The sequence below is a fragment of the Bos javanicus genome, chromosome 1 (assembly GCF_032452875.1).
Source record: "Bos javanicus breed banteng chromosome 1, ARS-OSU_banteng_1.0, whole genome shotgun sequence".
NCBI lineage: Eukaryota > Metazoa > Chordata > Mammalia > Artiodactyla > Bovidae > Bos > Bos javanicus.
This window is the reverse complement of record NC_083868.1, coordinates 105991743-106015539: the sequence shown is the minus strand read 5'-3', so window position 1 is coordinate 106015539 and position 23797 is coordinate 105991743. Positions and strand designations below refer to the sequence as shown.

At 38.1% G+C, this 23797-nt stretch overlaps 1 protein-coding gene across 3 annotated transcripts in view; it reads right to left on the bottom strand.

Moving 5' to 3' along the window:
* The window catches only part of SPTSSB (serine palmitoyltransferase small subunit B), a 30480-nt gene that overhangs the window by 4857 nt on the left and 1826 nt on the right, over window positions 1-23797 (bottom strand). For 2 of the 3 annotated variants that reach the window (XM_061416946.1, XM_061416949.1), the window contains one exon: window positions 12847-12940. The gene's annotated coding sequence lies outside the window, so the exon portion shown is untranslated. Of the gene's footprint in view, window positions 1-3348; window positions 3413-12846; window positions 12941-23797 lie in introns of all 3 variants that reach the window. The other variant, XM_061416959.1, reaches the window with a different exon arrangement.

The following is a 23797-nucleotide window of genomic DNA, read 5'->3' as shown; positions in this document are numbered from 1 at the left end:
GAGGCACTAAGCTCACTTGTGCCCACGTTTCTAAGTCATAGAAACCCTGAGGTGGTCAGTGTTCATTGTTATTAGCTGTTAAAGTCAAACGATCAAGGAAACAACGGCTCTAAAGCATACCAACATGCATCACTCCAAAGCTGGATACCTGGAAAAGCCTTGGTTACATATTGCTAACAATTTAAAGGATTAAGATTGAATTTTTGTATTCTCACCCATTTCTACAGTGCCCTGGATCATTTCCCAGCCCTCTCTGTTGTCACCTCTGACATGCTTTTATGGTCCCATTTCATTCCAGTCTCACAAAGTAGGAGAATCAATAAAAAGCATTGATGTCCCATTTTCCTTTGGTTATTTTCCCCCTTATTAATGAGATGCAGTTTTAAAGATCATCTATTTACTGTTGGTCATGAAAAGGTGAGAAGAGTTGGTTATTATTGGTAAACCATCTGCTACAACCTATTGTTAGAATATACACTATATTTAGATTCTAGATTTGCTTAGATAATATGTTTTTCCTTTCTACTGAGTCTATTTTTAAATTTCCTATGGGACAACATGCAAGATTTAAGAAAACCACTTTAGACAATTTAAGATGAGTAATGTGGGAAGGAGAATTCATTCATTCATTAAACAACTGCACTTTGAGTATTGCTATGTGGTTTTTTCTGAGTAGTAACAGCTTCAAAAGGACTCTATTCCAAAATGGCATTGCAGACAGAAGATGCTCTTCTTGGCAGCAGCAAACTGGACCACGTAGCAAACATGCAGTGATGAGGGCCAGGAATGAGCACTAAATGTGGGGAAAGGGCATGGAAAATGCTAAGAAGCAAGTTAGGAAAACAGGCTGAATTTGGGAAATAAGATGACAAAAATGGCATGAAATTAATTATCCACAGGTAACCTGGAACTGTTATTGTTGTTGTTTAGTTGCTAAGTTGTGTTCAACTCTTTTGTGACCCCATGATCTAGAGCCTGCCAGGCTCCTCTGTTGATGGGATTTCCCAGGCAAGAATACTGGATTAGGTTGCCATTTCCTTCTCTAGGGGATCTCCTTCACCAGGAACTGAACCCGCATCTTCTGCATCTCCTGCATTGGCAGGATTCTTTATCACTGAGCCACCAGGAAAGCCCAACCTAGAACTAGATAACAGCAAACATCTTAATGTCTTAATTTTCACTGTGAAGTGTGAAATTAACTTGCCCTTAAAGACCTGATGGCATATCCTAGTAACGCTAAAAAAAGACATAAAATGCTTACTCTATTTAAGCATACTATGCATCTCCTTGTTTTTAATTGTGTTTTTTAAAAGATGATTTCCTGTATATGGAAAAGAGGGAGCAAGTAGTTTGTTCTTTCTCTTCCTCCTCCTCCTTTTACTTTTTCCTCTAAACTTGATGATTTTTTAAAACCCTCTTAAATGTTTAAGGAGGTTGTGCATTCAAAGGTGACACTGCCTAAGCACATGGTGGTTTGTGTTCAGTAGTACAGTGGCCTGGATGGGTTTGGCTCTAGCAGCTGAAGCTGTGCGTAATGCCTTCAGGTGAGTGGGGAGGACTGGGAGCCCCTTCAGGACACAAAGTCAGTGAAGTGCTTGGTAAAAAATGGGGGTGGGACAAAGGCCAGCCCTGTTGCCTGGAGGGATGGATTGTGAGGCCAGAGGAAAAGCTTTCTCTGGGCCATTTGATTTTTAATGTTTCTTTCTTTTAATGGAAGTATAGTTGTCAATGTTGTGTTAGTTTGAGGTGTATAGAAGTGATTCAATTTCTATGTGTATTTATATGTGTAAGTGTGTGTAAATAAATGTATATATACATATATGCATATGTATGTATGTATATGTGACTAAGCCTAAGCACTGGCTCAAGTTCTGACTCCTCCACTTGCTGGGCATGTAACCTTGGCACAGTTACTTAATTATTCTGGACCTCAAGTTCCTCATCTGTAAATGGAAATAACAATCCCTTCTGTTTAAGGTTGCTGTGAGGATTAGCAAAAATGCAAGCAAAGCATCAAGTAAAGGGATCTGTATATGGAAGAAGTACATAGATAGGAAGATGGAATCTAACCAGAGAAAGACTTTCCTCTCTCTACCTTCCTTTTTATTTACTACTATCCTGGTAATTGCACTAGGAACTGGAGATTCCATAGTGACTGAGACAATCATGGCCACTGTTCCCAAGAATGATAATTATAATTTAGCTGGATATATTCCACATATATGCATTTTAGACAATATTTACCATGTGTTAAGTAGCTAAAGTGGAATCCTAGAATGTTAGTGGCTGGATGGACTGTAGAATCCCCTGCTGCTAAGTCACTTCAGTCGTGTCCGACTCTGTGTGACCCCATAGACATCAGCCCACCAGGCTCTCCTGCCCCTGGGATTCTCCAGGCAAGAACACTGGAGTGGGTTGCCATTTCCTTCTCCAATGCATGAAAGTGAAAAAATGAAAGTGAAGTCGCTCAGTCGTGTCCGACTCTTAGCGACCCCATGGACTGTAGCCCACCAGGCTCCTCCATCCATGAGATTTTCTAGGCAAGAGTGCTGGAGTGGGGTGCCATTGCCTTCTCCAGTAGAATCCCCTAGACCCAGTCATTAATTTTAAAGAAAAGTGTCAAGCCTATGAGGCTAAACATTAAATGGATATTAAATTGCTTGACGTCAAATTGGTTTGTCAAACCGAATTAAAGTGACTAGATTATTCCAGGTGGTGAATACCCTGTGTTTTGTGAACTGATGTTGGATGAAAGAAGTAGACATTCCAGTGGAGGGTTTCTGTGATCTTCAAAGATTCAAAGTTGAGCAAGGACATTGGTATCAAGTGTGTAGGTATCTGGAAGAACTTAAGCCCCACCTTCTCTCAATTTCCCCAGATTCTACTCTTCTCTTACTCAAGACTCCTGAAACCCCAGATTCTCTTCCAGTCAAATAAAGGTCTGAATGCCCACATATTGCAGATATTACTGGGAACTGGCAAAAGCCAAGGTTACTGTTAGCAGTGTACAACTTAGCATGGATAAAAGACCCAAAGTGGAGTTTTGCCAAGTTGAGGGAAGAAAAAGCTGGGAGAAAGTGTATTAGAGAATGATTAAGAGAGTCTTGGGAACCAGACGGAGAGAGAGATTCCTGCAGGGAACCCAGGGAATGAATGGGGACACAGTGACAGTAGAAAACAGGAGGACTTGGAATTTCCCTAAGAAGTTATGTCATAACTGATTGGAGAGTTAGTGGCTATTTTTAATTTCCAAATGATTTTTTTATTTCTGAATATGATCACTGAGTGATTTTTCTCTCACTAGATTGTATACAGTGAGGAAAGGTAAGTTTTAATCTCGTCTCTCACAATGAAAGGGAGAAGTCCTGGGACTTGGGATCCACATTAGTCAGGGACAAAACTTTCTTCTGGCCTGAGCAGAGAAGAAGGTTAGAATAAATAGAGCAATAAAAAAAACCCATATGCTCGCATAAACCCATGTAATACATGAGTCACAAAATGAGAACACTGTTAAAGGAACCTTCAGGGTGGGGACAAAAGTAGAGGCTGGGCTTGCTTAGGAGGCTTTTTGGTTTTGGATCTCTCCATGGGAATGGACGTGGTAAAAAGTTAGGCAACCACAATGAAAGATGAGTACTTGATGATTTGTCAGGGCGGTGTTTACCTTGGGAACACTGCAAAAGACTTGATCCTGCAGCCCTCCTCTGCCTAAAGAAAGTACTCCAAATGATTGGATTTTCTAAGAAAGGGATTTTCCTTTCTAAACATTGGCTAAAAAATGAATCTTCCCTCCTTAGGTGGGTGTGGGACCTAACACATTGTGGTTTAAATCTCCTTCTAAAATGTCAGAATCTGGGGCTAAAGAGAAAAGTCAGAAGGATCTACAATTGATCGTGGGCTAACTCCTTCCCAACTTATTTTGGAATTCTACGTCAATCACTCAGCTTTTTCTGTGCTTCATATTTGGAACCTGAAAACCTGAGAAGTGGGAAAAGTATCCTGCCTGCTGCCGCAGAGGGAGATGCTGTATCTAAAAAGAGATTGTGTCTGTACTTGGAAGTAGCTTTCTTTAGAAAGAGCTCAATGTGACTGACTCAAGTTGAAGCCTTCCTTTAATTAACTAATTCATTTAGAGGAGCAGAGTGATTTCCTTCCAAAGACTACAGTGTGAAAATGGTGATAAAAGAGAGTAAATTTACAGAGGAGGAGACTGATAAGCTCAGTCAGCTGATCAAGGCCACTATCAGCAGTGATAACTCAGGCTGACAGTAGGTATCCATGATATCATGGCATGAAAATGGCACTTTTCTACTGTCTTCCTCTCCCAAATTCACAGCCTCAGTCTAATCATGAGAAAAAACACCAGGCAAATTTTCAACAGAAGAGCCTCTTACAAAATGCCTGCCCTTAAAATTCTTAGCACTTAAAACTCTCAAGGTCATCAGAAACAGGCAAAAACAGAAAAATTGTCACAGCCCAAAGCAGCCTAAGGAAACATGACAACTAAATGTAGTATTTTAGCCTAGATGGAGTCCTGAAGAAAGAAAAGGATTTTAGCTAAAAACAAAGTAAATTTGAGTAATGTATTGGCTTTAATAATAGCATATCAACACTGGCTCATTAATTGTAACACGTCATACTCATGTAAGATGCTGATAGCAGAAGCTGAGTGCAGGGCATATGGTAATTCACTGTATTATTGTCTCAATTTTTCTGTAGGTCTAAAAATGTTCAAAATATTCTAATGTTCTAACAAAAGCAAAAAAAAAAAAAATAGAAAGTCCTAAAACATCCAGTTATCTTTACTCCAAACTCCAGTGAATTTTGCTTATGCTGTCCTTCCTGTCTGGAAATCTCTTCCTCATAACTCTGAATGTAGCTAAATAATAGCCTTCCACAAAAGACTGACTTTCAAAAATTTTCAAACACAATATAAAAGTGCACTTTACACTGTGATCCATGGTACACACCCATACATATACCTTTAACTGAAATAAACATCTCTCAAAATAATACTCTTCAGGGCGTGCTGACATTTTATCTCCTATTCTGTTCTACTCCACTCATTTCTCTTCTGCTGTCTTCTGTGTTATTGTCTTCTTTCATTACAAAATACCAGTTGTGAACTACCACATCAATTTTTGGGGGGCTGTGCTGCACAGCTTGTAGGATCTCAATTACCCGACCAGGGATCCAACCTGGGACATGGCAATGAAAGCCCAGAATCCTAACCACTGGGTCACCGGAGAACTCCCTACCACATCAATTTCTTAACCCACCAATTGCAACCTGCAGTTGGAAAAACTCTCCTTTAAGGTTTAACTCAAGATGTCTCTGCATTGTCCAGTTTGGCAAACACTAGCCACATGTGGCAATTTAAAATTTTAGTGCTCAGTAGCCGCATGTGGCTCATGGCTAGCATACTGGACCGCACAGATACAGAATATTTCCATCACTGCTAAAAATTTTCTTGGGCAGTGCTGTGGACTCTTCATCTCTTGTTTGGACTAATGTAATAGCCCATCTACCACTTGTCTCCTTTTCACCTTACACTCTTCCATGCGGTTGCTGGAATTAACTTTCTAAAATAACAGATTTATTTTTCTGCTTGAAACCCTTCCATAGCTCTCCATTTTCTATGAAATGAAGCATTCATCTAAGACCTCCACCTCTCTGAACTTTCCTGCTAAATGCCATTCACTCCTAAGCTTCTGTGTTCACCTGCTTTTCTTTTCTAGAAATATTTTTTCTTTTAGAGAAAATCTTATTTGTTTTCAAGATGTAGTTCCTATATTCTTTCTTCTACGAAACATTCTCAGGAGACTACCTTTCCCAAGGAATGTATATTGCTTTCTTCTATGGGTTACCATTGTAGCAATTATACTGTATTATAATTAGCCACATATTCAATACAATGTTTCCCCATTAGACTATGGGGTCTTTGAATACTGAGGATATGCCACAGTCATCTCTCTATCCCCAATGTCTGGAATGTGGGATACTTATATACCAGCTCATGAGCTGGTTGGCTGACTGACTGACTTACTGAATTGTAAGGTTGTGAAGCACAGGGACCACACTTGTATTTATTTAATATTTCTGTAGCACAATGTGGGCCCATAAAAGGAACTTATGAATTCTCATTATCTGCTTTCAGGCAATGAGTTTTAGACATACTGTTTTCTAAGTACTGTCAAATTCAGTGTAATCTGTTTTTTGTAAGATGGAAGGGAGTTGGTACTAATTTTTTTTATTATGACAAATGCTTTTTAATTTTCTAGTACTGTTCAAAGCTCATGGACTCTGTGGGGGAAATAAAAACACTTCTAAAGTTGTCTTAAATCCCATTAAAATGACTTTTTACAAGGGAGTATTCTAGGTGAGTAACAATTTAAGATCGGTAGGTAGAAAAGTGGTTCTAATGGGAATAATTCCAGGATGAAAACACCTGAAGATCTGAAGTGTATTACAGCTTTTTTTCTATTCATCTATTTTTCTCTTTATTTCTCTTAATTCATTCATTACTTTGTGTCTTTGAGAAAGTTCCAAAGTCTTTCTGTGTCACAGCCTCTCTATGTGAAATGGAGATAATTGGTAATTTTCTCTGTCTGTCTCAGTGATGTAGTAAGGAATATAGGCATAGTTTGTGAGTTCTTTAGGAATATTTGTAAGAGTCATAGTAATAGATGTTTGTTGTTGTTCCTTGTGGATTGGTACAACTTTAAACTATTTGCAAGATTTTATTAAATTATAATTTAGCGTCAAAGATTCTTCATAGAATAGCCTATAATGGTCACCTCAACAATGGAGTGCTTGGGGAAAAAACCTCATTCCTATTTATGTTTGCTAGATGAATTGCCTAGTACGTTAAGAACTTATAATAAAACAACACACATATATAGCCATCGCTGCAAACCATTACTTGAAAGGTGTTATAATCGTAACACAATTTTTAAATGTGTTTTGGGCAGGGCCACCACAAACCGTCGTGTGGACTGTGTGTTGCATAAGCTTGTGTCATTGTTCATATCTTAGGGACCTAACCACAAACTGCTTCTTTACATGAACACAATTTGATTGACAGAGGTACAAATTTGTATTATTAAAGGTAAAAGCTCACATTGTGTCTGTGTAAGAATCAGACATAATCGTTTATTGACTTCCTCTAAGTTTGGCTCTAAGTTTTCTGTGGGTGACTCCAGTTTTTCTGTATCCCACAGAAGGTTCTATTTTTGCTTAACATTTTCTGGAGAATTTCCTTTTCATCTTAAAATACTCTCCAGTCACCCTTTGGCAAGTCAGATACCAAGGTGAATACTGGATATCAGACCAGAAGTGATGGATTTGAAGTCCAGGTCTTCAGAGGGAGATTTAAAAAACAAAAACAAAAAAACCTTAAAAGTTTGTGAGAAGCAAATCAAATAACTATAGGGCAATTAAGGAACTGTCTTTATACTTTCATGAATTAGATGGACAATTTATAGACTCCTCGAAGAGGAAGAAATAAACAATTGTAAGTTGAAGCATGTTTCTGCTTTTAGGCAGCTAAGTTACTCAGTTTTATAGTCTTATACTTAGAAGTGAGTTATTGAAATAGTATACTAAGAGGAAAATGTCTCGACAACAATTTAGCCCAGTTGTTGGTGGTGTGGTGTTAGTTTGAGTAATACACAAGAGTAGAGTATTTTTGTGGAGCCAAACTTTTGGCTTCCAATTTCCATTAAGACCAACAAAAGCAAAACAATAGAAAACACGTATTTCTAGTCCAACTATCAGTTGAGGCCACTGGGCAACACAGTGTGTGTTGAAATACTAATTTCAAAGCAGTCCTTGCTGTCTCACATTTTATCACCGACTCTAGAGAAATTTATGAATGAAGGACTTCTCTCTGGGAAAGGAAATTTGGAATTTCATTTTAAGAGAAAATTTCATAATCATTTAGGAAATACAAAATTCAGATTAGATCAATTTCAATGTCATGTGGCTATTAAAAAGGTGATGCACATAATAAAACCAAGAAAAAAAAGCAGTACATATATTAATGCTAAATAGATGTTATGACTAGGAAGAGAAACTTGTAATAGGGGATGATATAGTTATTCCTGGGATCCTGTCATCGACTCATACAGGAACAGGGCAGGGGGTATTCCCTGATGGTCCAGTGGTTAGGATGCTGTGATTTCACCATGTCTGGATTGTTATTGGTCAGGAAACTAAGATTCTGCAAGCCATGTGAGGACAAAAAAAAAAAAAAGCCTCTTAAAAAAAAATACAGCAAAAAAAGAAACAGGGCAAGTATCCTTCTTTATTTCTGCTAACTTGGGAATGGAGAGTAGGACTTCTGGACCAACTTTTTAACTCTAATGTCACTTCTTAGGATGAACCTCTTTATTGTTTTATTAAAAAAAAGAAAGAAAAATACAGCTTCTGGGTTGTATTTTCCTCTGCAGATATTGTTCCCAAAGGTTACCAATTTGTTTTTTGTTTTTAGAAGTAAAATGTGAATACAGCTACAACACTAACAGTTGACTTAAAGACACGAACAGTCATTTTTAAATGTCATTAAATGTACACACATGTTAAAGCACATTATTCACAATAGCCAAAAAGCAATCCAAATGTCTATTGGCCGATGAATGGATAAACAAAAAGTATTAATAGCATATACCTACAATGGAATATTATTTATCTTTAGAAAGTAAAGAAATTCTGACACATGCTGTAACAAGGATGAACCTCGAGGATATTATGCCAAGTGACATAAACTAGTCACAAAAAGACAAATGCTGTATGATTTCACTTATCTGAGATATCTGGAGTGGTCAAACTCAAGCAAACAAAGTAGGATAGTGATTACCAGGGGCTGGAGAAAGGGAGAAATTGGGACTTGTTTATTGGGTATGAAATTTCAGTTTTTCAAGATACGTTAAAAATACTCAGAACAATATCTTTTAAAAGCCATTGAGAGTCTCAATTTGTATTGGGGCTCTACTAGTCTAGCAAAATTGCTTGGATGGATCACCTGTAATTGAATAAATGAATAAGCCTAATATATCTTCAAATAATCATTTTAAAGTCCCAATTGGGGTTTTCCTCTCCTTGGCTTTCGGGGTATAAGAGGAAAATTGGAAACTGCTGAAATGCAAAGAATCTTCTGAGAGGAGGGTTGATCTATTTAGGTTGATTCTTGGCATCTGTGAAATTTTCATGGTTTAATTTCCTACAGTACTTGTGGGAATTATAAATTCTGTGATATGCTTACCTGTTTTTGACAAGACTGTGAAATAAGGGGCTCATAAGACTCCCAAAACCAGAATATTTAAAAGTAAGCGGAAAAGTGGCTAAATCATTTGACTAAAGCTATTACCTTTCTACTGTCATTACAGACCCCTTTACTGGCAACTATGTGCCATGCACATCATAACAATTCTGACTTTCTCTTTTCATCCCCAGGTCTTCACCATCAAACCTATACTTTGGTAAAGGAAATACCCACTTACTGTTTGTTTCTAAGGACTGTTTGTTTCCTTAGGAGCTAGAAACCTGGCACAAAAAATCAAGCCTTTATCTCATCCCTGCCTATTGCCATTATATTCGATTTGTCTTCAGAAATAGAAGACTTTTTTTCCCAAGGAAGATCTGAAGGCAAGGAAGGTTGAGTTACTACAATACTGATTTGTCAAAAGCATACTTGCGAAGCATTTGTTCCCAGTGTTCTGCCAAAGGAAATCTGCTTGCATAAGCAGTTGGTCAACTAAGACTCTTCCAATAGTATTTTCTAGTACTAATTTTCTGGTGTTTTTTTTTTTTTTTTTTTTGGTCCTTTGGGGGCAATTTTTTGGATGACATTGAATAGATTTACTCATAAAACTTTCAATCGCTTTTATTTTTCTGTTCTTCCTCCTTCTCCTCTTTCTTTTCCTCATTCTTCTGGCTTATTCTTTACATCTTATTGCATTATCTGGAAAGCTTTTGGTGATGAGTTCAATTTTTTGGTAACTAGTAACATTGAACTTGCATAGGTGTGATTTTTTTGTGAGAATAGTAAGATACTCTTACTGGTTTTTCGCTTTTTTTTCCAATACCCTTTTACTGCCCTCACCTGACTTGCTTCTGTACCTCAGTTATCACTGCTTTTAAGAAAACGAATGGAGAGCTAGGCTGACTCCAAGGCTCATGGAGATAGATACAGCATTGTCGAGATGTTCTCTCTGCTAACCCCCAGCTCAGGGGAGATTTCCCTACTGGGTTGGTTAACAATGTAGGTCAGTTTCTAGGGTGGGATAGGGAGAGTTGAGAATGGAGGGGCAGGAGTAATAGAGTTATGTCAAGACATCATTGCTTTTAGGCGATTAAATTAATTAGATTTTGTAATCTGATACTTAGAAGTGAGTAACTTAAGTTAGATGCTAAAAGAAAGAAGCATCAGTGCCAATTTAGCCTAGTGGATTCCTCATTCTTCTGGGCAGAATGGTATGGACATATTATGCTGGCTTCATTCTCCTTCACCTGCTCCCAGGTGCGTGGGTACCTGCATGCTTCTAGTGAAAAGCAGAAAAGGGCTGAGCTCCAAGATTATTCTTCTAAATAAGTAACAGTTGTTTGTTTCCTAAGAACATTGTTGATTCTCAAGGAGAAGGCTAATGGCAACTGGGCATATTAAGAAAAATATTTCAACCAATAGATTTGTTACCAATTTAACTATAGGCTCAAACTGGATGAGATGAAACATTCTTTGCCCTCTTTGAGAAAATATGGGCTTGTTTGTCAAGAATACCAGAGGAAATCTGCCAAGACAGAAAAATATTTGCGTTAAGAGATTGTAGTAGGTTGAATGGTGACCCTGCAAAAGATACATCCACATCCAAAAACCTGTGAGTATAACTTTATTTGGGAAAAGTGTCTTTGTGGAAGTAATTCAGTTATAGATCTCTGCAAAAGCTCATCTTAGATTACCCAGGCCAGTCTTAAATCCAATGACAAGTGTCCTCAGAAGACAGGCATGGAAGCGAGGGCTAGTGAAGACAGGCAGAGATTGGAATTATGTAGCCATAAGCCAATAAGCCATCAGAAGCTGAAAGAAGAAAAGTAGAATGTCCCCTAGAGTCTTTAGAGGGGTTGCAGCCCTGCTGATATATTGATTTCAGACTTCTAGCCTCCAGAACTATCAGAGGATAATTTTCTTGCTTTCAGTCACTGACACTGTGGTCCAGTGTTACAGCAGCCCTAGGAAATGAATTCAGATCTCTTCCTTAAAGGTACTAGAATCGTATCATGTGGAATTCTCTTTAGGGAACAGAAACAGCATTTATTAAGTAGCACTGTGGCAGGCACTGGCTAAATGTTTAATTTAAATGATTCCTATTTTATGATGAAGAAATTGAGGCCCAAAGTCTCACAGTGACCACGTAAGGAGCTGGGTGAGAATCCAGGTGAGAATACTGCCAAGAGGCAGGGTGGTGAGTGTTTATGAGGCCTATCTCTGGATCCTGTCTGGGTTTGGCCCTGGCTAAGTTGCTCAATCCTTCAGACTCAATTTCCTCTACTAGAAAAAAAGGACTGATAGTAGAACTTCATTCATACAATTTCTGGGACTATTAAAAGGTGTAAAGTATTTAGAATAAAACATAGAAAGAAGGCCTAAGTGAATGTTAACTGTTACGATTATTATATGCTACACTAATATATTATTGCTGAGGCTATGAATACCAGGCAAAGAATAAATGAGAATGAGATCATTTCAAGGCAAAATGTGTGAACTTTGGAGAAGGAAATGGCAATCTATTTCAGTATTCTTGCCTGGGAAATCCCATGGACAGAGGAGCCTGGTGAGCTACAGACCATGGGGTCACAAGAGTCAAACATGACTTAGAAACTAAACCACTACAACACAGATTTAATAAAAGTGGGTATGTGGCCAGTGGTAGTTAAGGCTTTTTCCACTCCATTTCCTTTTCTTTCTTTCTTAAAAATAAAATAAGTTGAAAGAAAATGAATGTCCCATATGAAGATTGACTAGCCTTACTTTCATTAACATTTTTTATGAAAATGTTTTTATTTTATCAAATTTCTCTCTTAATTTGGTTAACTGAGAACTTATTGAAACATTTACTCCTTTCTTGTATCAGAAGTCTTCCAGGATAAGACAGTGCTCCATTTAAATAAAAAATGAAGGATGCAGAAACAGAGCAGCTTTAACCAGCAGACCCATAAATAAGATAGTAGTTGGTGCTATGTAATCCTTACCTTGGCATTTGTACTAGAATTGGCCAGCGGTTCTTAACCAGGAGGCCAATAACTTGCTGTGTGTGCGAGGGGGGAGGATGTGGAATCTATGAACCCCTTGAAATGTTTTCAAATTTTGCATAGACATTTTTTGATATCCATTTCAAAGTGCTAGTCTCTCAGTCATGTCTGAATCTTTGCGACCCCATGGACAGTAGCCCGCCAGGCTCCTCAGTCCATGGAATTCTCCAGGCAAGAATGCTGGAGTTGGTAGCCACTCTGTTCTCTAGGCGATCTTCCTAACCTAAGGAATCATACCTGTGTCTCCTGCATTGCAGGCAGATTCTTTACCACCTGAGACATCAGAGAAGCCCACTTCAAAGGAGCTTGTAATGTCTGTAAGTTAAGAACCACTGTTTCAAAGCCTCATTATTAAAGCTAATTGCACATTTCAGTCCTATATATCTTAAGTGCCTTTGTAAAATCAAACATATCGTAAATGTTTCATGGTTGCTTAAGTGAGAACCAGAAACTTTATCTCATTAAAGATGTCATCTTCTAAGGAAAAGGGGCAGATTTCTAAAAACAATACTCCATGATATAACAGAAGAATTTACCTACCTAGGAGAGTCCAGGTCTGGGGTGTTGTCCTTGTTTCTCCTGGGGAATGATTCTGTGTGTATTACTTCTCCTCTCTGGGTTGCAGTTTCTTCATCTGTGAAATTAAGATTTGAATTAAATAAACTCAAAGATGACTTCAAACTTTAAAACAATTCTATTCTATATAAAAGGTCTTTAAACCTTAGAGAGATGATCTCCCACAGAATTCTAGAATGTATTATATTAATAAAAACAAGGTATCAGAAACCAGCCTTATTTTAAAATTTAGTTTTAGAGAAGGTTACAGTTTGAGGACATGCCATTGACTAGTGACTTCCCAATGTACTCTGAGGATTATAAGGTGCCACATTACTATCTATGATGGGGTTGAAGGGAGGCCCCAGGTGGGACAAGAGAGAGAATCTAAGAGCCCCCATCTCACTTATATCAGAATAGACTGCTTTTAATCTGCTTTAAACACTAGGTTTCTGGGTTTTATATATTTTCTATAAACAAAAACACTAGATTTTATTTATAGAAAAAATATTTCATGATTTTAATTAGTCTCTGTTGATATCTATATGAGGGGAAAAGGAAAAATATTAGTTAATCATTGTATTTAAACATTCTTCTTTGACAAAGCACTTGAAGCAGAGACAGAAGCTCTAAGGCTTGTTTCCTGTTTTGTCATTTATTAGCTGTATCACATCAGGCAAGTCAGATAGTCTTTCTGAAGCTCTGGCCTTGTATATAGAATGGTGGTGCTAGTGGTAAAGAATCTGCCTGCCAGTGCAGGAGACAGAAGAGACACGCGTTCAATCCCTGGATTGGGAAATCCCCTGGAGGAGGACCTGGCAACACACTCCAGTGTTCTTGACTGGAAAATTCCATGGACAGAGGAGCCTGGTGGGTTACAGTCCATGGGGCTACAGAGTCATACATGACTGAGCACAAGCACAATAGAATGATGATAATATTTTTTTCACAGGTGAATTATAAGAATTAAATGAAATGATATTTGTGAAATTGTTTTGTAATTGGTGAAGCATTTTATAAAGTAGGTGAGTTTTTTACTCACTTATGGTGAGTAGGACTTTAGTGATGAGTTCTAGGGCTCTGCATCTTGTCCTGACCATTGTAGCATTTTTGTCCATCTGAATTATGTCAGAGAGAGTATCACTTCAGTTCCATTGCTCATTTGTGTCTGACTCTTTGCGACCCCATGGACTGCAGCACACCAGGCCTCCCTGTCCATCACCAACTCCCCGGGTTTACTCAAACTCATGTCCATTGAGTCGGTGATACCATCCAACCACCTCACCCTCTGTCATCCCCTTCTCCTCCCACCTGCAATATTTCCCAGAATCAGGGTCTTTTCAAATGAGTCAGTTCTTCACATCAGGTGGCCAAAGGATTGGAGTTTCAGCTTCAACATCAGTCCTTCCAATGAATATTCAGGACTGATCTCCTTTAGGATGGACTGGTTGTATCTCCTTGCTGTCCAAGGGACTCTCAAGAGTCTTCTCCAACACCACAGTTAAAAAGCATCAATTCTTTGGCACTCAGCTTTCTTTTTAGTCCAACTCTCACCTCCATACATGACTACTGGAAAAACCATAGCCTTGACCAGACAGACCTTTGCTGGCAAAGTAATGTCTCTGCTTTTTAATATGCTGTCTAGGTTGGTCATAGCTTTTCTTCCAAGGAGTAAGCGTCTTTTAATTTCATGGCTGCAATCACCATCTGCAGTGATTTTGGAGCCCAGAAAAATAAAGTCTGCCACTGTTTCTCCATCTATTTGCCATGAAGTGATGGGACCGGATGTCATGACCTTAGTTTTCTGAATGTTGAGCTTTAAGCCAACTTTTTCACTCTCCTCTTTCACTTTCATCAAGAGGCTCTTTAGTTCTTTGCTTTCTGCCATAAGGGTGGTGTCATCTGCATCTCTGCAGAAGTTATTGATATTTCTCCATGTAATCTTGATTCCAGCTTGTGCTTCATCCAGCCCAGAGAAAGTATAGGTGGTCAAATTTGCAGATGAACCAGAGTTATGGGATGGAGTTATAAAAGACTTAGTTGATTACAGAATCCCAAGAATGACCAAGGGTAAAACTCTGAGAAAAATACAAAGTCTTGTTCTTCAGTTAAAAAAGTTAATTGTCCAAGGATAAGATAGGGGAAAATGTGGCCAACAATCAAGTCAAATAAAAAAGGATAAGGAATTTTATTTGACTTCAAGTTCATTATGAACCAATAGTGTCATGAAATGGTTTACAAAGAAGTGATCCAATTGTCTTAGTCTGTTTGGTTTATTATAACAAAATACCATAGACTGTTATAAATAACAGAAATTCATTTCTCATGGTTCTGGAGACTAGGAAGTCTAAGATCAAGGCACCAGTGTGGTTGTGTTCTGGCCAAGTCCTCTTTCTATTCCTAGTTACTACCTTCTGGCTGGTCAAAGGGACAAGGGATCACTCCAGAGCTTGAAGAACACTAATGTCATCATGAAGATCCCATTCTCACAACTAAAGCACCGCTCAAAGGACCCACCTCCTAATACCATCTCCTATGGGGGTCAGGATTTGACATATGAATTTTGAGGGGGAAACATTTGGACCATAGCACCAATATTCTTTATATTTATAGAAGTGTTGTGCCACAGATAAGAAAAGGGGGCCACAGCTCTTGGCTTTGGTTAGCATCCTTCTTCCATCTGATGAAAACAGTCACTCCAGGAAGCTGACCATGTCCTCAGGAAGCCAGATGGAGAAAATCTGGAAGGCTTCCAATAGGAAAGGTTGCAAGAAGATTTGGGGGGAAGGAATGTATCATGGAAGTCTTAAAAGATCTAAGAGATTTTAAATGGTGTTATAAGCTATGATGGAGGGAAAGGTTTGGAATTGTTTTATTGTTTTCAGAGGTTAATCTCAGGAAAAACTAGGGAATTCCCTGGTGGTTCAGTGGTTGGGACTCAGCCCTTTCACTGTGGCGGCCTGGGTTCAATCCCTGATTGGGGAACTAAGATACCATAAGCTGTGTGACATGGCCACAGACAAAAACAAAAAACTCAAGAAAAACTTTAAACAGTAAGAGTAATCTAAAGGGGAAAGGGTTAGCTGACTGAAGTAATGAGAATTCCATTAGGGAACTGTTCACAGATCTGGATAATACCTTCTGGGGGTTGCTAACAATCAGGAGGAAGGGTTGAAGAAGATATTATTAAGCTTTCATCAAATCTAAGGTGCTATTTCCATAATAGAATTCAATATCCCATTGGAGAATGATTTGCTTCATAATTTTTTTCCATAATAAGAGAATATGGATTTTGAAATTGGCAAACTGGAGTTTGCTGTCATGTGATATTCAGGATATTGATTAACCTCTATAAACATCAGTTAAGTGTTGGTAACACAGAGATGATTAGTTATTTCTGTGTTGTTGTAAAGATTATATAACATTGGTAAAGGATACTTAATGGAGCCTGGTTTTAATAATGGCTCAAAGATGGTAACTTTTATCAGAATATTATTTGTTCCTCTTATTTTCTACATGCATTTTATAGTTTCTCCTAAGAGAGTCCTTGTAGGTGACTCTTTTGAACTCATAAAGCACAAGTGATGTAACTGGGTAAAATGGTGACTCTCATGAGTCTGGGAGAAAGAATTCACCCTGTAGGTCATGGGGAGGGGTACCATATCATCTATTTTACATTTGCATCAGGGTTTCCTAAATGGAGGAAACCTGTAGAACCACTCTTTTTGTCCTGAATTATAACATGATTTTCCTGCCCATCAAGATCAGAACTAGGCCAACCTGATTGATTTTTCCTTTGTTTAAAGTTTTGCAATAAGATATCCTATTAAAAATTTAATGACCAAGCTCTCCCTTGTGGAGTAAAATATCTGCAGCCTAAAAAGAGTTAGTAATTGAAGTATCAGGGTTTGTTACAAATTCTTACTCTAATTTTTTTCTATCCATAAAATGACTCTAAGCTAGCTTTAATTAAAAATTACTCTTCAACGGATGAGTTAATAAAGGAGAATCAGTTTGCTTTTAGGAAAAGATAAAAAAAAAAGAGAGAGAGAGATTCCTCTATGATTGGGGAAGAGGCGAAAAGAATTCTCTTTAACAGCAGTAGAGGGAAATGTTAAAATTACTAGGTTTCCACAGATAGTTACAAGTTGGCATTTCACCTTATTTAGAAGGTAATAAACACAGTATTTGAAGAAGTACTAGGATTATCCTGATTACAGATCTCACACAAAAAGGATTATTAAACTTCCAAAAGAAACAAAAAAGATTATATAACACTAAGGTTTAGATAAGGCTTGACTTCAAATAAAATTTTTTCCCACTTTTCTTTCTTCTTCTGCATCAGTAAATTATCGGGCATGACATCTTATGAGGCACAAGTATGTTCTAGAACAGAGATGAACTGGCATGTTGGCTGGTGGATGTGAGAGAAGCAGAGGTATTATTGCCCCAGAAAAATTGCTTTGGACATGCCATCTTGAGTACTTTTCCTTTTTTAATTTTCTTATTCAATTTCTACTTATATTCATTTCCAAATTCTCCTTTTAATCTTTTCAGAGATCTTGAGCCCAAAGTGATAACTTTAGCCCTAATGGACATCCTTTGATTTTATAATGGAGCCAAAAGGGCAGGGATGTGATATTTGGATAGCAAATGGTCACCAAGGAAACCACCATTCTGTACTGATAATGATAGTGGATATTTATTGAGCAACTTATGTGTCAGAATTTTATATGTATTACCTTAGTCCACTTAAACAACACTACACCAGAGGCACTATTTCTATATCCATTTTACAAATGAGGAAACTGAGGCATTGAGAAACTTAAATAGTGACCCAAAGTCTCAGTTAATGTTGAGAACACACTCTTAACTACTGTTCTTCCAGACTGCCTCTCTTGGCAGAGACGTCTGGTTACAACCTGGCAAATCATCCATCCATCCGTCCATCTAGTCAAATATTCAGTAAGCATGTACTAGGGGTATATAAGGAGAAGGCAATGGCACCCCACTCCAGTACTCTTACCTGGAAAATCCATGGATGGAGGAGCCTGGTAGGCTGCAGTCCATGGGGTCACTAAGAGTCGGACACGACTGAGCGACTTCACTTTCACGTTTTACTTTCATGCATTGGAGAAGGCAATGGCAACCCACTCCAGTGTTCTTGCCTGGAGAATTCCAGGGCCGGCAGAGCCTGGTGGGCTGCCATCTATGGGGTCGCACAGAGTCGGACACGACTAAAGCGACTTAGCAGCAGCAGCAGTAGCAGCAGGGATATATAAACTGTGAATAACACTGACGTACTCTCTTCAGACCACTTTTTAGCGAGGAGGAGAGACAGTTACACAGGCATCCCATACACTGTGATAGGTGCTATGACAGGGAAGTGGAGGGTCCTCTGGGGCATGGAAAGAGGCTCTAATCTAAACTAGAAGCGAGTGTCAGGACAAGCAGGTCAAAAAGTTCTTGTCCTCATCATTGTGTGCTCTGACTACTCTGTGACAAAGGGCATATGAGGTAACCCGAAAGAAAGGTCTTTGAAGCAAGGCCTGTGTTGTTCCCCCAGTACTTGACATATGGTGGCTGCTCAATTAAAATATATTTACTAAATAAATGAGAATTTGAATGCTCCATAACGACTCTATTACAACGGGAGGTTTTTATTTCTAACCTGACTCTTAAACACTTCTGGTCGAAGCCTAAAATAAGTGTTCCCTTTTGACTTAAAAAATAATCAAGTCCCTGATCCCTTTTAAGCCATTTTCTTAAAGTCCTATTTCAGGCGAGCTGCCACACCCATTATATTTTACTAGAACAGTGTGTTCTCAGGTATCTTTTAAGTATCAGATATCAGATATCTCAGGTATCTTTAATCCTGAGGAGAGACTGTGGGTTGGCCTGGGAAAGCAGGTTGCTTTTTCCCTTTTCTCAGGTTGATCGGTGGGGTTCCTATGTTCTGTAGTTCTGAAAGATCTATTCTCCTTTCACCTTTCCAGAGAGGCCTGGACATTTTTTTCCACTCAAACTCTCCCGTACTCTCTTCACTCTTTCAAAAGGTGTTAACTTTGGGAAAGTGGTTCTCAATCATTGACCACACAATCCTCTTGCAGACTACAAGAATCCAGGGCACAGCAAGAGAGAAAAGCCAGAAGAAACTGAAATACCAGGCTAATGATTTTCCTTAACAATAATTTTTGTTGTCATAAGGCGGTGTTTTATTTGGGTTGTAGTTCTTTAAAAAAGGCAAGAAGTTCTGTCTTCCTTGTTCTTGCTTGGAATGTTAGGGCTAATGTAATATTTTCTTTGGTGAAACAGCAGTAAATTCAAGGTAATAAAACAATGCTGACGGGAAGGGGAAATGAAGCTCCTGGGGGAAAAAATTAACTTGGAGCAGGTAATCCTCATGGCCCATCCCATACATGATCTTTATATTATCGAATTACATAACTGTACTTCCTAGCCTGATGCCACAGTTTAAAATTGTAACTTGTTCCCTTCCCTGTTTAATTTTTTTCCAGAGCCCTTATCTCCTACTCATGCACTGTATAATTCACTTAAAAATTACATATTTATATGACAGCCCCTCTGGAATGTTAAGTTCCTTAAGGGTAGGAATTTTGTCTGTTTTATTACTCATCCAGGGCCTAGAATTGTCCTGGTACAGAGTAGATGCACCATAAATATGTTGAATAAAAGAAGCATTAATCCTGATCAAAGCAATATTAATAAATAATAACTACAATCAGATTTTTCCTACATGGATTTAATTTATAGACAATTGGTTGGACATTTAAACTATTTTATAGAAATCTGACAAAACATGACAATACAATCTCTATAAAACCCTCAATGGTCAAAAATTGCATGGAACCCATTTTCATCAGCATGGTACGCTCTTCTAAACATATATATGGAAGGATAAGCTTGACCTGGTGAGAATGGAAAATCCTAGGTTTCCGGATGCAGGTGGATTTGCTTGAATCCCTAAAGCTAAGGTATGCTTTGGCTCAGTGTGCTCATACCTGTTCCTGGCAACAAGTTCAGGTGTTAGTGACTACCCCTCTGAAACTCAGACTGACTAATTTTATCTTCCCATTTTTTAACAAAACATTATCTCCAATTCCATGGTTTTTAGTAGAGGATCAGGTAGTTTATAGAAACTCAAAATATAGAAGTTGAGTAGAGGAGAATATTAATTATTTGGAATCTTCTATATTTGAGATTGTTAAAACCACTAGAGATGCTTCCCAGCAGTGACATGTCAGTGTGCTCTGAGTATTATCGTGGCTGCTCCAGCTCTTCCTTTCTTCTTAAGACTTCTACTTCTGAGCCATTCTAGTGTAAGTGAAACTGGGGTTGTCTAAGTGTCAGACAAGTACACTTTTGGCTGAGATTCAGGTCCCCTCCTTCTCTAACCTACTGTGGCTTCTCTCAACAACTGGCCTGAAGAAGTGATAAAGGACTAGACTTATCTAGAAACGGGAGGAATGACTGGCCTCACTGAACTTGTATTAATCTAATGAGTGCATGAGTTAAAAAAGTTAGGGTATTGCAAACCAGTTCTCTATAGGACTGCATTAAAGACATTTGACATTTCAAAACAGAGAAAAGCTTGGGCAGGTGTGTTGCTGCTGCTGCTGCTAAGTCACTTCAGTCGTGTCCGACTCTGTGTGACCCCATAGACGGCAGCCCACCAGGCTCCCCCGTCCCTGGGATTCTCCAGGCAAGAACACTGGAGTGAGTTGCCATTTCCTTCTCCAAGGCTGAAAATCACATTTGTATTACGTGTATCACTCAATTATTTCATCTATTTCAATGTGGCCCTTAGGAAAGAGCTTCATGTAAACTATTGGTCTAGTGGTACATGAAGATTCATGAACTCCAAATTCTGAACCTATATATTCTTTTAATATCTTGTATAATTTATTAAAAACAGCTCAGTAAAGAGAGATAATTCAAACACCATACAATTCACCCAAAGCACACAATTCAGTGATGTTTAGTATACTAATAGTTATGCAACCATTACTAATCGCTTTTAGACCATTTTTGTTAGCCCATAAAGACACCTTGTACCCTTTAGCAGTAACTCCCCATTCCTGCTCAACTTCACCCCTGCCCCCCCACTTCAGTCATACTTAACCACACACACACAAAATCTTCTTTCTGTCTATAGGTTTGCCTGTTGTGGACATATTATATAGATGGAATTATACAATATATGGTCTTTCACTTAGTATAGTCTTAGATGTTCATCCATGCTGTGGCACATATTTTTTCCTTTTCATTGCTGAATAATATTCCATTATTCCATTCCATATCACATTTTATCTATCCATTCACCAGTCAATGGATACTTGAGTTGAGGTCTCTTTTTGCATATTATAAGTAATGCTGCAGTGAACATCAGTGCACAAGTTCTTACATGGACCTAGATTTTCAATTCTCTTGGATAATACTTAGGAGTGAAATTATATGAGTTAAATGGCTGGGCTATAATGGTAAATTTCAGTTTTTTGAGGAATTCACAACCTATCTTCCACAGCAACTCACTCATTTTACATTCCCACCAGCAATAAAAAATCAGCAATGCTGGTTCTAATTTCTCCACTCTCTCTCCAACAACTGTTACTATCTTTCTTTTTGATTAGAGTCTTTTTGGTTGGTATAAAGCGGTATCATGTGTTTTTGATATTTATTTCCCTAATGGCTAATGATGGTAAGCACCTCTTCATGTGTAGATTGGCTGTTTACCCATCTTCTTTAGAGAAATACCTGAAGTCCCTTGCCCATTATAAAATGGGTTAGTTCTTTTTTAGTTGTTGAGTTTTTTCTCTTTTGCCTTAAGAATAGGGGATGGCTGGAAGAAGAAAGCCTCAGACCGTTCACTTGCTCTTGACTAAAATAGAGCTTCTGCAACCCTGGTGGTGGATGAGATGCTGGTGGCCTATTTTCTTGGGACATAACATAGCCCTCAACTGTGATCTAGGTTGAAAGTGAGCCCAGTGTTCTTGGCTGCACTCCCCCTCAGAGTGGAGCACCATCATGTCCAGGTGGAGTTGGTGAAGGAAGTGGGTTGTAGCTCAGAATCCAAGCTCTTGCTGTTCTTACTGAAACTTAATAGATTGTCTTTAACAAAGTTTTCTTCATTTGTTTTATTTCCTCAGGACAATTTCTAGAGACCAAATAGTTGTTTATGTACAATTTTCAACAGTAATTTTAAAGTTATTGTTGTTTTGCTTGAGAGGGTAGGTTCACAGAGTTCCTCATACCACCATATTGGAAGTTGAGTCCCATTTGGATAATTTTTAATGAAGATTTTCCATCTTGTATACTTGGTAGTAAAATAGTTTATGCTGACATAAAAGCCCAGTAGATATAGAATTACAAAGGACAGTTTTTACATATTTGCAAATTTACAAACAGAGGTCTAAGAAAGCTAACTGAAGTTGAGGATTGGTTGACTTTCAACTTCATATCCACTACATTTCTAGAATGCCCATGAATTTGGTTGGCAAACCATTGCTAATTTGTTGTTATCAAATAGTTGTATAGAAATCTTTGGGTAATGAGAGTAATAGTACATTTCACACATTTGCTGTTGCTCTAGTAATCTATGTGTAAAACCATCAACAGCCATTGAAACAATCATCAAAATGATGCCTGTTTTATGGACTTATGGATTCCAGGGGTGGAAGAGAGGGATTGGATGAATCGAGAGATTGGGATTGACATATACACACTACTTCTTGCCTCGGAAATCCCATGGACAGAGGAGCCTGGTGAGTTGCAGTATATGGGATAGCAAAGAATCAGACACAACTGAGCAATTAAACAACAACTTATAAAACAGATAACACAGGTAGCACAGGGAACTCTACTCAGTGCTCTGTGGTGACCTACATGGGAAGGAAATCCAAAAAAGAGGAGTTATAGCTGATTCACTTTGCTCTACAACAGAAACTAACACAACATTGTAAAGCACTATCCTCCAATAAAAACCAATTAAAAATAACAATAAAAGATGTCTTTTAAAAAGTATAGGAATAATTCAGAAGTGAAAATTAAGTTATTAAAACCTCATTGATTTTACACACTAATCTACAAAACTCACAAGCAAAAATAATCATGCATTTCTTAACATTTATTTAATTCAAAAGAACTACCAGACCACAAAGTTATACAGGAAAACAATTGCCCCAACTTTCTTGGTGCATTTATTTGTAGTTTTAGGGCTAAAATTTAAAGTTAATAATTCTTCAAATTCTTTATTTGATCAAGGGCTGGGTTCATATGTTAATTGCCAGTCAGTTGAACGTCATTTTAGTTGACACAGATCTAGAATCTCTGCTCATATCTAAATTCTTCTCTATCCATTATGCCATATCCTCATTCCCTTGTCAAAGTTATCTATATGTACTTTTCTCCTTGGGTTTAGAAGTCTAGTTACTTATAAGTGGTCACTTAATCATCTTAAAGAAAATACATACTGCTTAATTGGAGACGGAAATGGCAACCTACTCCAGCATTCTTGCCTGGGAAATCCCATGGACAGAGGAGCCTGGTGGGCTACAGTCCAAGGGTTTGCAAAAGAGCCGGACAAGACTTGTCAACTAAAACAAACAGCAATACAGCTTAATAATCATGATAAAATGTTAAAATGTATCCCTTGTTGGAAATTCTTTACTTTGGGGGCAATTGACTTGTGTGTATTATTGCCTCAAGTAGCTTATGGGCAAAAAGTATTGTATAAAAACATGAAACAAGATAAACAAAATATTTAAGAATGAAATCAAGCAACAACCAATGACATTTCTCTGAATAGTGTTACTGCATTATACAAAGATAAAAAACAAAAGTAATTAACAAAGTAATTTTCTCTTCTTTTGGCTGGGAAAGTTTCAGTAGTAAAGTTTGGCTTCTGTTGACTGAAACA